Genomic DNA, 15304 nt, shown 5'->3' with positions numbered 1-15304 from the left:
GTCCAAACATGAAGGGGAAAACCCAAGGAATCACCCCCGATGGATTCCACTCAATGTAATCATCAAGGTGAACGTAAGAGGGACCACCCTAGAGGTTCACACTTGAGGTGTTGAACGACAGAGCCGTATTGGGAAAGGTGAAAGAGGAAATCACCCTCGATGACCACGACCGAATAGCTACACTACAGAATTATCATCAGGAGTGCGTTATGAGGGATCACCCTCGGCACTCGATAGTAGCTCTGCAGAGTCGAGCAACAAAAGGGGCGTGATGTGATGTGAGGTGTCGGGCTCTGGTCGTCGATCACGTTGATCGAGTCATCGAAGATGAAGCAGGGTAACAAGGACAAGGTGGGGGTCACCGATGGATCTCTAACCGACCTATACTAAGCAGTTTAGGATAAGCAGGTAAGGTACAACAGCAGGTTACAAAAGCAGGCTATGCATCAGAATAGGAGCAAACAATAACAGTAGCAAAATCTAATGCAAGCATGAGAGAATAGAATGGGTGATGTCGGGATGATCAGAGGGGGGGGCTTGCCTGGTTGCTCTGGCAAGGAGGGGTCGTTGTCGACGTAGTCGATCACAGGGGCATCAGCAGCGGTCTCGAGGTCTACCGGAGAGAAGAGGGGGAAGAAACAGTAAATACATAGCAAACAGATGCATGACAAGACAATAAGCGGTGTTAGAGGTGTTCTACCGCGGCATTACACGATACCGTGGAAGGGGGGAAACATCCGCGAAAGTTTTCCCGAAGTTTGCATTTTTCGGACAGATGAAATGGAGGGGGACGGTTGTAGGTTCGCTATGCTAGGGACGTGTGGCAGACGAACGGGCTGCGTATTCGGATTCCTCTCGTCATTCTGAGCAACTTTGATGTACAAAGTATTTTCATCCGAGCTACGGTTTATTATATATGGATTTTCAAAGATTAAAACATTTTCTGAATTTTCTGATTTAAATTAATTCAAAAGCATTAAATAGCTTAATTGCTACGGGTACAGAGAAGTGCACCCAGCAACATGCACATGCAGCTGACAGTGGGGTCCAGGGGGGTGCTGAGTCAACATGACTGTTGACCGGTCAAAAGGTTGACTGGGGTCCACCTGTCATTGACACATCTAGCTAATTAGATGATTTAGTGGGCTAACTAATTAGTTAGTTTAACTAAACCAATAGAATTAAGTTAATTTATTGATTAAATAACTAGTTAATTAAATATTATTATTTTTAAATCTTAATATATATTTTTTGACAGGGGCGTGGGCCCCTGTGGTCAGCTGCCCAGAAGGCTTTAGCGGGTGACGGGCGTAACGGCCGGGCACCCGTGCCCGAGGGGCACTACGCCCGGGGGCGAGGCGAGGCCAGCGGGGGCGCCGACGCGGCGCGGCCAGGGGGGCACGGCCGGGAGGAGGGGACGGGACGGCGTGGGGCCGGCAACGCCGTCGAGCGGCGCCGGCGGAGGGCAGCCAGAGGCGAGGCGGGCGCGGCGTGGGGAGGAGTTGCGGGCTCGGCTGTGAGCGGCACCGAGGCGGATGGCGAGCGAGGCGCGGGGCGGCGGTGGAGCGGCACAGGTGGGCGCGCGAGCGCGTGTGCAGGCGACGCAGGGTGCGGCCGGGTGCGGGCAGTGATGCGTGGAACAGAGCCGCGGGGAGAGGGGCGCGGCTCGCGGACGCGCGCTGAGGGCGGCCGGCGAACAGGGTCACGGCGGGCGGCGCGACAACGGAGAGGTCACGACAGGGGGGTTGCTCACCCTCATTGAAGGGGAGGCCCGATGCAGGGGAACGCGACGGCGGGGAGGTGGCGCGGGGGGGGGTCGAGGAGGCGAGGTGACGCGGAGCGGCTCCGGCGAGCAGCGTCTGTCGACGAGGTCGGGGCGGGGAGGCCCTTCGGGATCCAGGAATGGGGAGGAGGATGGGGCCGCAAGTAGGACGACGACGGGGCAGCGCCAGGCGGCGTCGGCAAGGTAGCGCTGGCGTGGTGGCGCCGGGAAGGGCGGCGGCGGGGTCGCGGGATCGGGCGTCGGGGCGCCGTGGGATCTGGCTCCTCAGCTCCGATCTAGACGGGGGAGGAAGGGGATGGGGAGCGAGAGGGTGAGTGGGAGGGATCGTGGGGAGGGGGTTGGGCTTTAGGGTTTCTGGGGAGTGGGGGTGGTTATGCGGGGAGAGGTGGGCCGGCCGGGGTGGGCTGATTGGCCCAGTTGGGCCGGGGGGTCTTCTTTTGTTTTATTTTTTTCTCCTTTTCTTTCAATCATTTTTGTTGTTTGATTTAAATTTGAATTTTGAAAACAAACGAGATTGAATCATCGCGAGGTTAACAACAGTAATTGTGGTGATGTGGCAACATTAGCATGGGAATACTGTAGCATAACTATCTGGGCGTTACAATTCTCCTCCACTATGAGAAATCTCGTCCCGAGATTTAGGAGGTAGGAGGAAAAAAAGTGGGGTATTCATCACGCAGGCGATCCTCGCGTTCCCAGCTGGCTTCGTCTTCAGAGTGATGCGACCACTGGACCTTGAGGAACTTGATCACCTTCTGACGTGTGCGGCGTTCAACTTGGTCGAGAATGCGGACTGGATGCTCTTTATAGGAGAGGTCCTGTTGCAACTCAAGCACTTCATGATCCACTGCTCGGATTGGGTCCTTGAAGCAGCAGCGGAGTTGTGACACGTGGAACACATCGTGAACCTGAGAAAGGTTCGACGGAAGCTCCAACTGGTATGCCACTTTTCCACGCCTTTCGAGAATAGTGAAAGGACCAATATAGCGAGGAGCTAGCTTGCCCTTGATCCCGAAGCGGTGTGCACCCTTCATTCGTGTGACTCGAAGTAAGCCTCTTCGCCAGGTTGATAGACCATGTCTTTATGATGACAGTCATAATTACTCTTTTGACATGACTGAGCAGTCTTGAGATTCTCGCGAATGACGCGGACTTGTTCTCAGCGTGTTGGATAATATCCGGACCGAAGAGTGGACGTTCCCCAGTTTCTGACCAGTTCAGAGGGGTTCGGCACTTTCGTCCATATAACAATTTGAATGGGGCCATCTTCAGACTAGCTTGATAGCTATTGTTGTAGGAGAACTCAGCGTACGGGAGAGATTCCTCCCATTTCTTGCCGAAGGAAATAACACAAGCTCAAATCATGTCTTCGAGAACTTGATTGACACGTTCAACTTGTCCCTGCGACTGAGGGTGAAATGCAGTACTGAAAGACAGATGAGTTCCCATAGCTTCTCGAAAACTTTCCTAGAATCTTGAAGTGAATAAGCCGCCACGGTCTGAGCTGATTACTAGCGGAATACCATGAAGTGAAACAATTCTAGACATATACAGAGTTGCCAGCTGACTAGCAGTGATCGTTTCTTTGACGGCTAGAAAGTGTGCAACTTTAGAAAGCCGGTCAATGACGACAAGAATAGCATCATTACCTTTCTGCGATTTGGGAAATCCAGTGACGAAGTCCATTTCAACATGGTCCCATTTCCATTCAGGAATAGAGATAGGTTGTAGAGTTCCAGCAGGCCTTTGATGTTCTGCTTTGATACGATGGCAAACGTCACATTCAGCAACATAACGAGCAATGTCTTGCTTCATATTTGACCACCAGAATCTCTGACGAATGTCTTGGTACATCTTGGTACTACCGGGATGTATAGACAATAGAGTGTCATGAGCTTCTTTCATAACTTCCCGAGTCATATCCAGGTTGTCTTTTGAAGGAACCACTAGGCAGCCTTTAAAGAACAAGGTGCCATCATCTTCAACAGTGAAGAACGAGGGCCTTCTTTCTGTGAGGTAGCACTTAATCTTCTCAACTTGAGAGTCATACTTCTACAGTTTCTTGATGCTCTCCACGAGATCTGGTTCGACAACTAGGGTATTGAGGGAACCCTGGGGAACAACATGGAGGTTCATCTTGCGGAACTCCTTAGGAGGGGGAGCGAGTGCACCCGAAGGAACAATATGGAGGTTCAACTTTCTGAATTCTTCAACAAGCGAGGGATGAACTTTGCGAACCTCGAGGTGATTGCAATAAGACTTGCGGCTCAAAGCATCAGCCATTACATTAATTAGCCTTGCCTGGTGTATAAGAAATGCCCATGTCAAAGTCTGCTACGGTCTCCATCCATCTCTGCTGACGGAGGTTCACGTCTGGTTGGGTAAATAGGTACTTCAGACTTTGGTGGTCGGTGAAGATCTCGCAATGATTACCAAGAAGGTAATGTCGCCACTATTTCAATGCATGTATGACAGCAGCAAGCTCGAGGTCATGAACTGGGTAGTTCTCTTCATGAGGACGCAATTGACGAGAGGCATAATCAATCACTCTGCGCTCTTACATTAGGACACAGCCTAATCCTTGTCGTCAAGCGTCGCAATAAATGACGAAATCCTTCTTAGTATCGGGAGGAGAAAGCACTAGGGCAGAAGTCAGCTTGTCTTTGAGTGGTTGGAAACTTTCCTGACACTTTTTTGTCCATTCGAACTTGACGCCCTTGTGGAGAAGACCAGTAAGGGACTTGACGCACTAGATCAGGGACTCACGGGAAGATATCACAACACAACTCTAGACACAAATTCAAATAATACAAGCTTCATGTTACAAGCCAGGGGCCTCGAGGGCTCGAATACAAGCTCGATACACAAGAGTCAATTGAAGCAACAATATCTGAGTACAGACATAAGTTAAACAAGGATGCCTTAAGAAGGCTAGCACAAACATCAACGATCGAAGAGGCAAGGCCTCCTGCCTGGGACCTCCTAACTACTCCTGCTTGTCGGCGGTCTCCACGTAGTAGTAACCGTCGGCGGTGGCATCTGGCTCCAAGGATCCACCATCTGGTTGCATCAACCGGAAAGAAGAAGGGGGAAAAGGGATAGCAAAGCAACCGTGAGTACTCATCCAAAGTACTTGCAAGCATCAGATCTATACTAAGTATGCATTGGTATCAAATGAAAGGGTTGTATTTGTGGACTGAACTGCAGAATGCCAGAATAGAGGGGAAGGCCTAGCCTATCGAAGACTAGCATCTTCAAGCAGCTCCAAGCATCTTGCAGCATGTAGAAGAGTAAAGAATAGAAGTTTATATTTAACAAACATGTTGTAGCATTAATGCCCAGAGATCCTTCCTCGACTCCCTACAAGAAAGCAATCCCGGAGCCACATATCTCAAGTATCCATTTCTAGTTGTAATAGATCAGGATATAAGTCTGAACGTCCATTACCATGGACACGGTATTCGAATATATGTCTTCCCTGCAGGGGTGCACCACGTTTTCCAACATGCTTGATTACTCTGGCCGGACACACTTTTCTGGGTCAATGCCCGGCCTCGAAAAATCAACACGGCGTATCCCTACCTAGGCTCAGCAGAGAGGTCCCCGCCGGTCTACATCCGAAGCACTCCAGGGTCTGGGCCCATCGCCCGTTGCACTCTGGATCATTGCACGCAGGGTGAATACCATCACCGCCTCGGATGGCCAGCACGATCCGACCGTGCCGCAATGCTGAACTGGACATCTTACAAAGCTTCGGCTGGTACTACATCGTCGAGGCCCATAACTATTCTCGCGTGGTGGTTAGTGCGTAAAGGCCAAAGGCCAACTCAGAACAAATACCCAAACCATAGTGTATTATTAGCTTGCGGAGACGATCAAAGACTCACGATAATGTGACCTCGTCGCCCTGTCTCGAGGAAATACGGCAAGGGCAAGCCCAACCCACTCGAGGGCTGCCTGACTTCCCGGCCGTGCCTCGTAACCATCTTGCGGGTGCTCTCCGGGCCCGCCCAACTTTCCCAAAGGTCTCAAGTATTGTGAAGGTAACCGTGTGTCCAAACATCAAGGGGAAAACCCGAGGAATCACCCCGGTGGATTCCACTCAATGTAACCATCAAGGTGAACATAAGAGGGACCACCCTCGAGGTTCACACTTGAGGTGTTGAACGACATAGCCATATCAGGAAAGGTGAAAGAGGAAATCACCCTCGATGACCACGACCGAATAGCTACACTACAGAATTATCATCAGGAGTGCGTTATGAGGGATCACCCTCGACACTCAATAGTAGCTCTGCAGAGTCGAGCAACAAAAGGGGCGTGATGTGATGTGAGGTGTCGGGCTCTGGTAATCGATCACGTTGATCGAGTCGTCGAAGATGAACCAGGGGCAACAAGGACAAGGTGGGGGTCACTGATGGATCTCTAACCAACCTATACTAAGCAGTTTAGGATAAGCAGGTAAGGCACAACAACAGGTTACAAAAGCAGGCTATGCATCAGAATAGGAGCAAACAATAACAGTAGCAAAATCTAATGCAAGCATGAGAGAATAGAATGGGTGATATCGGGATGATCAAAGGGGGGGCTTGCCTGGTTGCTCTGGCAAGGAGGGGTCGTTGTCGACGTAGTCGATCACAGGGGCATCAGCAGCGATCTCGGGGTCTACCGGAGAGAAGAGGGGGAAGAAACAGTAAATACATAGCAAACATATGCATGACAAGACAATAAGCGGTGTTAGAGGTGTTCTAACGCGGCGTTACACGATACCGTGGAAGGGGGAAACATCCGGGGAAGTTTTCTCGAAGTTTATATTTTCCGGACAGATGAAACGGAGGGGGACGGTTGCAGGTTCGCTATGCTATGGACGTGTGGCAGACGAACGGGCTGCGTATTCAGATTCGTCTCGTCGTTCTGAGCAACTTTGATGTACAAAGTATTTTCATCTAAGCTACGATTTATTTTATATGGATTTTCAAAGATTAAAACATTTTCTGAACTTTCTGATTTAAATTAATTTGAAAACATTAAATAGCTAAATTGCTATGGGTACACAGAAGTGTACCTAGCAACATGCACATGCAGCTGACAATGGGGTCCAGGGGGGTGCTGAGTCAACATGACTGTTGACCGGTCAAAAGGTTGACCGGGGTCCACCTGTCATTGACACATTTAGCTAATTAGATGATTTAGTGGGCTAACTAATTAGTTAGTTTAACTAAACCAATTTAATTCAGTTAATTAATTGATTAATTAACTAATTAATTAAATATAATTATTATTAAATCTTAATATTTTTTGGACACGGGCGTGGGCCCCTGTGGTCAGCTGCCCAGAAGGCTTTAGCGGGCGACGGGCGTAACGGGCGGGCACCCGTGCCCGAGGGGCGCTATGCCCGGGCGCGAGGCGAGGCCAGGGCGGCACGGCCAGGAGGAGGGGACGGGACGGTGCGGGGCCGGCAACGCCGCCGGGCGGCGCCGGCGGAGGGCGGCTAGAGGCGAGGCGGGCGCGGCGTGGGGAGGAGCTGCGGGCTCGGTGGAGCGGCACAGGTGGGCACACGAGCACGCGTGCAGGTGGCGCAGGGTGCGGCCGAGCACGGGCGGTGATGCGTGGAGCAGAGCCGCGGGGAGAGGGGCGCGGCTCGCGGACGCGCGCTGAGGGCGGCCGGCGAACAGGGCCACGGCGGGCGGCGCGACAACGGCGAGGTCACGATGGGGGGGTTGCTCACCCGCGTTGAAGGGGAGGCCCGATGCAGGGTAACGCGACGGTGGGGAGGTGGCGCGTCGGGGTCGAGGATGCGAGGTGATGCGGAGCTGCTCCGGCGAGCGGCGTCCGTCAACGAGGTCGGGGCGGGGAGGCCCTTCCGGATCCAGGAACGGGGAGGAGGATGGGGCTGCGAGTAGGACGACGACGGGGCAGCGCCAAGCGGCGTCGGCGAGGTTGCGCCGACGTGGTGGCGCCGGGAAGGGCGGCGGCGGGGTCGCGGGATCGGGCGTCGGGGCGCCGTGGGATCTGGCTCCTCAGCCCCGATCCAAATGGGGGAGGAAGGGGATGGGGAGCGAGAGGGTGAGTGGGAGGGATCATGGGGAGTGGGGTTGGGCTCTAGGGTTTCTAGGGAGTGGGGGTGGTTATGAGGGGAGAGGTGGGCTGGCCGGGGTGGGCTGATTGGCCCAGTTGGGCCGGGGGGTCTTTTTTTTGCTTTCTCCTTTTATTTCAATCATTTTTGCTGTTTGATTTAAATTTGAATTTTGAAAACGAACGGGATTGAATCATCGCGAGGTTAACAACAGTAATTGCGGTGATGTGGCAACATTACATGGGAATACTGTAGCATAACTATCCGGGCGTTACAACCACGCTGGAGATAGAACTGCACACAAGGTATTGCAATCCGGTTTTTATTGGCCTACTCTCTTCAAGGATGGTCCTAAGTTTGTCTTGTCTTGTGATGAATGCCAGGGAATTGGCAATATTAGTAGACATCAGGAAATGCCTATGAATTATTCACTTGTTATTGAACCATTTGATGTTTGGGGCTTTGATTATATGGGACCTTTTCCTTCCTCTAATGGGTATACACATATTTTAGTTGTTGTTGATTACATTACTAAGTGGGTAGAAGCTATTCCAACTAGTAGTGCTGATCATAACACTTCTATTAAGATGCTTAAAGAAGTTATTTTTCTGTGGTTTGGAGTCCCTAGATATTTAATGACTGATGGTGGTTCACATTTTATTCATGGTGTTATTCGTAAAATGCTTGCTAAATATGATGTTAGCCATAGAATTGCATCTCCACATCATCCTGAGTCTAGTGGTCAAGTAGAATTGAGCAATAGAGAGATTAAATTGATTTTGCAAAAGACTGTTAATAGATCTAGAAAGAATTGGTCTAATAAACTTGATGATGCATTATGGGCTTATAGAACCACTTATAAAAATCCTATGGGTATGTCTCCGTACGTATAAAATGGTTTATGGAAAGGCTTGTCACTTACCTCTCAAACTAGAACATAAGGCATATTGGGCTATTAAAGAGCTCAATTATGATTTCAAACTTGCCGGTGAGAAGAGGTTATTTGACATTAGCTCACTTGATGAATGGGAAACCCAAGCCTATGAGAATGCCAAGTTGTTTAAAGAAAAGGTTAAAAGATGGCATGACAAGAGGATAGAAAAGCGTGAGTTTATTGTAGGTGATCATGCTTTGCTATACAACTCTAATTTAAGATTTTTTGCAGGAAAGCTTCTCTCTAAATGGGAAGGTCCTTACATTATCGAGGAGGTCTATTGTTCCGGTGCCATCAAGATCAAAAACGCCGAAGGCACAAATCCGAAGGTGGTGAACGGTCAAAGAATCAAAACATTATATCTCAAGTACTCCCATAAATGTTGAGACCAATATAATCGACACCGTAACACCGGAGGAGTACATAAGGGATACTTTCTAGAACGTTTCAGACTCCGAAAAGGAATAGGTAGGTGGTACGGTAAGTAAACCGACTCCAAAACTGTTCTAATAGCAATTTTTCTCCGTTTTGGAATATTTAAAAAATTAGGAAAATTAAAAGTAGTCCGAAAGAGACACGAGGCGACCACAAGGGTGGAGGGCGCGCCCCCTGCCTTGTGGCCACCTCGTGTGCCCTACGGACTCCGTTTTCTTGCATGATACTTCTTTTGGTCGGTAAAAATTCATTATATAATCTCCTGAAGGTTTTGACCATCGTACCACAACAAAATCCTCTGTTTTTGTTTTGAGCTGTTTCTGCAGCAGATTTAGAGAAAGTGTATTCTCAAGAGTCGGTCGGGGAAAGTCGGGTATCTCACCCGACACCGGGCCCAAGAGCATACAGCGAAGCTGACCACTTCGGGCAATCAACGGAGGCAGAGATGGAGGCAGACTTGAAAAGGGTGGATGCCATGGAGGAGGATCAAGAAGTTACCTCTCATCTTCAAACTAGATTCATGCTGGAGGAACTTTAGAGCTCAGCAATACCAAATTCCGTCATTCCTCCCAATGCTAGATTTCTCTCTTATGAAAATATGAAAAAGAGTGTTGCTTTTTCTCCCGTAGCTATGAAACATCCATGGGTGAATGGAGCTCTAGCCATCATGGGTAAACTTCGCAAGGAAGTAATGGATCTTAAGCAGCAAATTGATAAGCTTGAGGAAGAGAATCTCATCCTAAGGGGCATCATCGCCAGGAATATCACATCACCACCTCCGAAGAAAGAGACATAAATACATGGGTATGGGCACTCCCCTTGGCAACTGCCAAGCTTGGGGGAGGTGCCCCGGTATCGTATCACCATCACATCTTTATCTTATCATTTTTATTAGTTCGATCCTTTTGGTTATATCTTGATCTAGTAGAATAAAGTTTTAGTATGATCTAGCTTTGAGTTTTGTTTTGATCTCTATCTATGTAATCGAGTCCGTGAGTTATATATAATAGAGAAGTTTTGAGTTGAGGGCTTTGCTTTCTTGCTATGATATTGAGGGAATTAAAGAAAGAATAAAAAGAAATAAAAAGACCACATATTGATCTTATGGAGAGTAATGACTTCACATATAAAGAGTATGATGAATAAAAGTTGTTGATAGTTGACAAACATAGTTTTGGTCATTGTTGCAATTAATATGAAGTAATAAAGAAAGAGAGGCTTCACATATAAATATACTATCTTGGACATCTTTTATATTTGTGAGCACTCATTAAAATATGGCATGCTAAAAAGTTGATGTTGGACAAGGAAGACAACATAATGGGTTACGTTTTCTTATATTCAAGTAGAAGTTATATTGTCATGGATCATCCAACATGTTGAGCTTGCATTTCCCTCTCATGCTAGTCAAATCCTTTGCACCAAGTAGAGATACTACTTGTGCTTCCAAACATCCCTTAGACCAGTTTTGCCATGAGAGTCCACCATACCTACCTATGGATTGAGTAAGATCCTTCAAGTAAGTTGTCATCGGTGCAAGCAATAAAAATTGCTCTCTAAATATGTATGATCTATTAGTTGAAGAAAATAAGCTTTATACGAACTTGTGATATGGAAGAAATAAAAGCAACGGCTTGCATAATAAAGTTCTTTATCACAAGCGGCAATATAAAGTGACGTTCTTTTGCATTAAGATTTTATGCATTCAACCATAAAAGTGCATGACAACCTCTCCTTCCCTCTGCGAAGGGCCTATCTTTTATTTTTACCTTCTACCCTTATACAAGAGTCATGGTGATCTTCACCTTTCCTTTTTACACTTTTTCCTTTGGCAAGCACTATGTGTTGGAGAGATCCGGATATATATATATATATATTATATATATATCCACTCGGACGTAGGTTTTCATAAAGTATTGTTGTTGACATTACCCTTGAGGTAAAAGGTTGGGAGGCGAAACTATAAGCCCCTATCTTTCTATGTGTCTGATTGAAGCTTTGAACCCATAAGTATTGCGTGAGTGTTAGCAATTGTGAAAGACTAAATGATAGTTGAGTATGTGGACTTGCTGAAAAGCTCTTATATTGACTCTTTCCAACGTTATGATAAATTGCAATTGCTTCAATGACTGAGATCATAGTTTGTTAGTTTTCAATGAAGTTTATGATTCATACTTTACATTGTGAATGAATTCTTACTTTAGCATAAGAAATTATATGACAATATATGTTGTTGTTCTAAAGATGATCATGATGCCCTCATATCTGTATTTTATTTTATCGACACCTCTATCTCTAAACATGTGGACATATTTTTCGATTTTGGCTTTTGCTTAAGGACAAGCGAGGTCTAAGCTTGGGGGAGTTGATACGTCCATTTTGCATCATGCTTTTATATTGATATTTATTGCATTATGGGCTGTTATTACACATTATATCACAATACTTATGCATATTCTCTCTTATTTTATAAGTTTTACATGAAGAGGGAGACTGCCGGCAGTTGGAATTCTGGACTGGAAAAGGAGCGAATATTAGAGACCTATTCTACACAACTCCAAAAGTCCTGAAACTTCACGGAGAGTCATTTTGGAATTAATAAAAAATATTGGGCGAAGAAATCACCACAGGGGTCCACCTGCCATCCACAATGGTGGAGGGCGCGCCCTATCCCCCTGGGCGCGCCATCCGGTCTTGTGGGCCCCTGGCAGGCCCCCGACGCCCATATTCTGCCATATGGTGTGTTTTGACCTGGAAAAAAACAGAAAGAAGCTTTCGGGGCGAAGCGCCGCCGTCTCGAGGCGGAACTTAGGCAGAACCAATCTAGGGCTCCGGCGGAGCTCTTCTGCCGGGGAAACTTCCCTCTGGGAGGGGGAAATCAAAGCCATCGTCATCACCAACGATCCTCTCGTCGAGAGGAGGTCAATCTCCATCAACATCTTCACCAACACCATCTCCTCTCAAACCCTAGTTCATCTCTTGTATCCGATCTTTGTCCCAAAACCTCAGATTGGTACATGTGGGTTGCTAGTAGTGTTGATTACTCCTTGTAGTTGACGCTAGTTGGTTTATTCGGTGAAAGATCATATGTTCATATCCTTAATGCTATTCAATACTCCTATGATTTTGAACATGGATATGCTTTGTGAGTAGTTACGTTTGTTCCTGAGGACATGGGAGAGGTCTTGTTATAAGTAATCATGTGGATTTGGTATTCGTTCGATACTTTGATGAGATTGGTACATGTGGGTTGCTAGTAGTGTTATGTGAACGTTGACTACATGACAGTTCACCATCATTTGGGCCTAGGGGGAGGCATTGGGAAGTAATAAGTAGATGATGGGTTGCTAGAGTGACAGAAGTTTAAACCCTAGTTTATGTGTTGCTTCGTAAGGGGCTGATTTGGATCCATATGTTTCATGCTATGGTTAGGTTTACCTTAATTCTTCTTTCGTAGTTGTGGATGCCTGCGAGAGGGGTTAATCATAAGTGGGAGGCTTGTCCAAGGAAGGGAAGCACCCAAGCACCGGTCCACCCACATATCAAATTATCAAAGTAACGGACGTGAATCATATGAGCATGATAAAAACTAGCTTGACAGTAATTCCCAGTTGTCCTCGGGAGCGCTTTGCTTTATATAAGAGTTCGTCCAGACTTGTCCTTTGCTACAAAAAGGATTGGGCCACCTTGCTGCACCTTGTTTACTTTTGTTACTTGTTACCCGTTACGAATTATCTTATCACACAACTATCTGTTATCGATAATTTCAGTGCTTGCAAAGAATACCTTGTTGAAAACCGCTTGTCATTTCCTTCTGCTCCTCGTTGGGTTCGACACTCTTACTTATCGAAAGGACTACGATAGATCCCCTATACTTGTGGGTCATCAACGCACGAATAATTAGGCTACAGTAATCCTTTGCTGATCTCACTTTGATTCAAATCCAGGTCAAAATCAAATTTAAAATAAAGTCAAACAATTAAAGTTTTCAAATATCAAAACTAAAATGTTCTAAATATGGCAAATAATTCATAAGTAATTATGATGGAGAAACCACACTTTTAAAAAAATTAAATGCCCTAAAATAATTAAAACATTGCCTTAAACAATTAATTAAAGGCCTTTTAAAATTTATAAAATATTAAACTATTTTATTTGGGTGCCCAATTTATTGTGGCAGTAGTATGATTAGTCACACTAATTTAGGTGCTTTCTTTATATATTGTAAAACAAAAATATATGGGAAAATAAAATAAATCGGTAAAGGAAAAAAATTAACAAAAAATAAAGAGAAAAGAGCTAAGTCCTGCTATAGTAGTGGGCTCTAGTTCAATAGTGCCCGACCCAGCCCATCAAGAGACCTCCTTCCTCCTGTTCACCCTCGCACCGTGGACGCGGAGAGCCCGTCCATGGCAAGGATCGCCACGTGGCGGCCATCGAGCATACCAGTCGGCAAAGACGACCCGACCACTGCACTGCCAAATGCCAAGGCCCTCGACGTCGCCGTTGCCGTCCTTGTGATGCACGCAACATAGAAAACGGTTGCCGCCGTCGAGGTACCCTGGACTTGGAGCGGAGCTAGGAGAGATAACCCTTGAATGGGGGTTAATATACCCACCATGGGGAAGGCCGATGCGCCTCCCGTGGCCGCCGCCAAGGACGAAGCATTACCCGCCACCATCATCGCCTCTGAGAATGAAGCACTCCCACAACCATCGTCGTCAGTGGGTCAATTGTATTTGATCATGTCCGTCGAAAGTAGAAGGCGGGCGCCAAGCAGATAGCTGTTAAGAGGTTGCCGCTCGACCTAGTGGTGGGGGTGGAGTACCCGAGGGAGGAGGCGGCAAGGCCGAGGACTTGTCGTGGGAGAAACCAATAGGGCGGTGAGAAAGAGTGAAGAGTGTGGTGTGAAACTGAGGGAGGGCGGTGAGAAAGAGTGAAGAGTGTGGTGTGAAACTGAGGGAGGGCGATGAGGCGAGAGAGAGCGCATGGGACTTATGAAGTGTCACATCCGTCTCCCGTGCTTTTGCAACTTTGCAGGTGGCAGCCACGGGGGCTTGCCTCTGGGAAAATAGTCGATTTGGACCTTCCCACTCACCATGGCCCGAGATTGCTTTGAGGTTCGTGCGGGCCTGGAATTCAGTGCAGCCCAAGCAACCAAATGCCCTGAAACTGCACCCCGCGGGCTTGGCCGAGTAAAATGCGGGTAACCAAACATGTCATTGAACATTCTGCACATGGTGCAGCAGGAGCAAATATAATGGAACTTGGCTCCAATTTGGGAGGCGTATGGTGAAAAAAAATGTTGTAGCAGGAAGAGGAGGCCAAGGGAGACTAGGGTTTTTTGCCTCCTGTTGGTGGAGCCGCAGGTCTACCTCGTCCCCTCTGTCCTTAGGCCATGGAGGCGCGGTGGACCTCGGTCCTTGCCGTCAGGAGGGCCCCTTCTCCGTTTTTCGATGTCTTCTGTGTCCACGTAGGGCTTGTGTCCTGCTCAGAAAGACGAGGCGGCGGCCGCTCCCTAAAGATGGAATAAAGTTCTCCCCGCCTAGCCCCTGCCTCGACGGTGTGACTAGCGTCGTCGGAGGGCGTGTAGAGGTGTGTTTCTGAAGGTTCTCACCGGATTCGGTCAGTGGTGGTCTTTGGTGGATCCGCTTGGATCCGATATTCGTTCGTCTATATTTGTGTGTCTTCATGTTGGATCCTTCCGATCTACGCTTATCTTCATCGACGGCGATTGCTATTCTGGTGCACTGACCCTATGGGTCTTAGCACGACGACTTTCTGAATGTCTACTACAACAAGTTTTGCCCGCCTCCAGCGAGGAAGTGATGATGACTACGGCACCTCTTTGGCTTGCTTCAGTGCTTGTAATCATCATTGGGTGGTTTATGGATCTGAATGTAATTTTTATTATTTCTGTTATTCATTGTATTATCATGATTGATAATCAATAAATTGCAAGTTTTCCCGCAAAAAAAGGCCCCGCTACGTTCTCATTGCTACTCACTCTAGGGACAGAGGAAGTTCACATGCAATCAATTATTATGAATTTGTCCTTTCGTTGGGGTAACTAAAT

The sequence above is a fragment of the Triticum urartu genome, chromosome 3 (genome assembly GCF_003073215.2).
Source record: "Triticum urartu cultivar G1812 chromosome 3, Tu2.1, whole genome shotgun sequence".
Taxonomy (NCBI): Eukaryota; Viridiplantae; Streptophyta; class Magnoliopsida; order Poales; family Poaceae; genus Triticum; species Triticum urartu.
Note: the sequence above shows the minus strand (reverse complement) of the source record.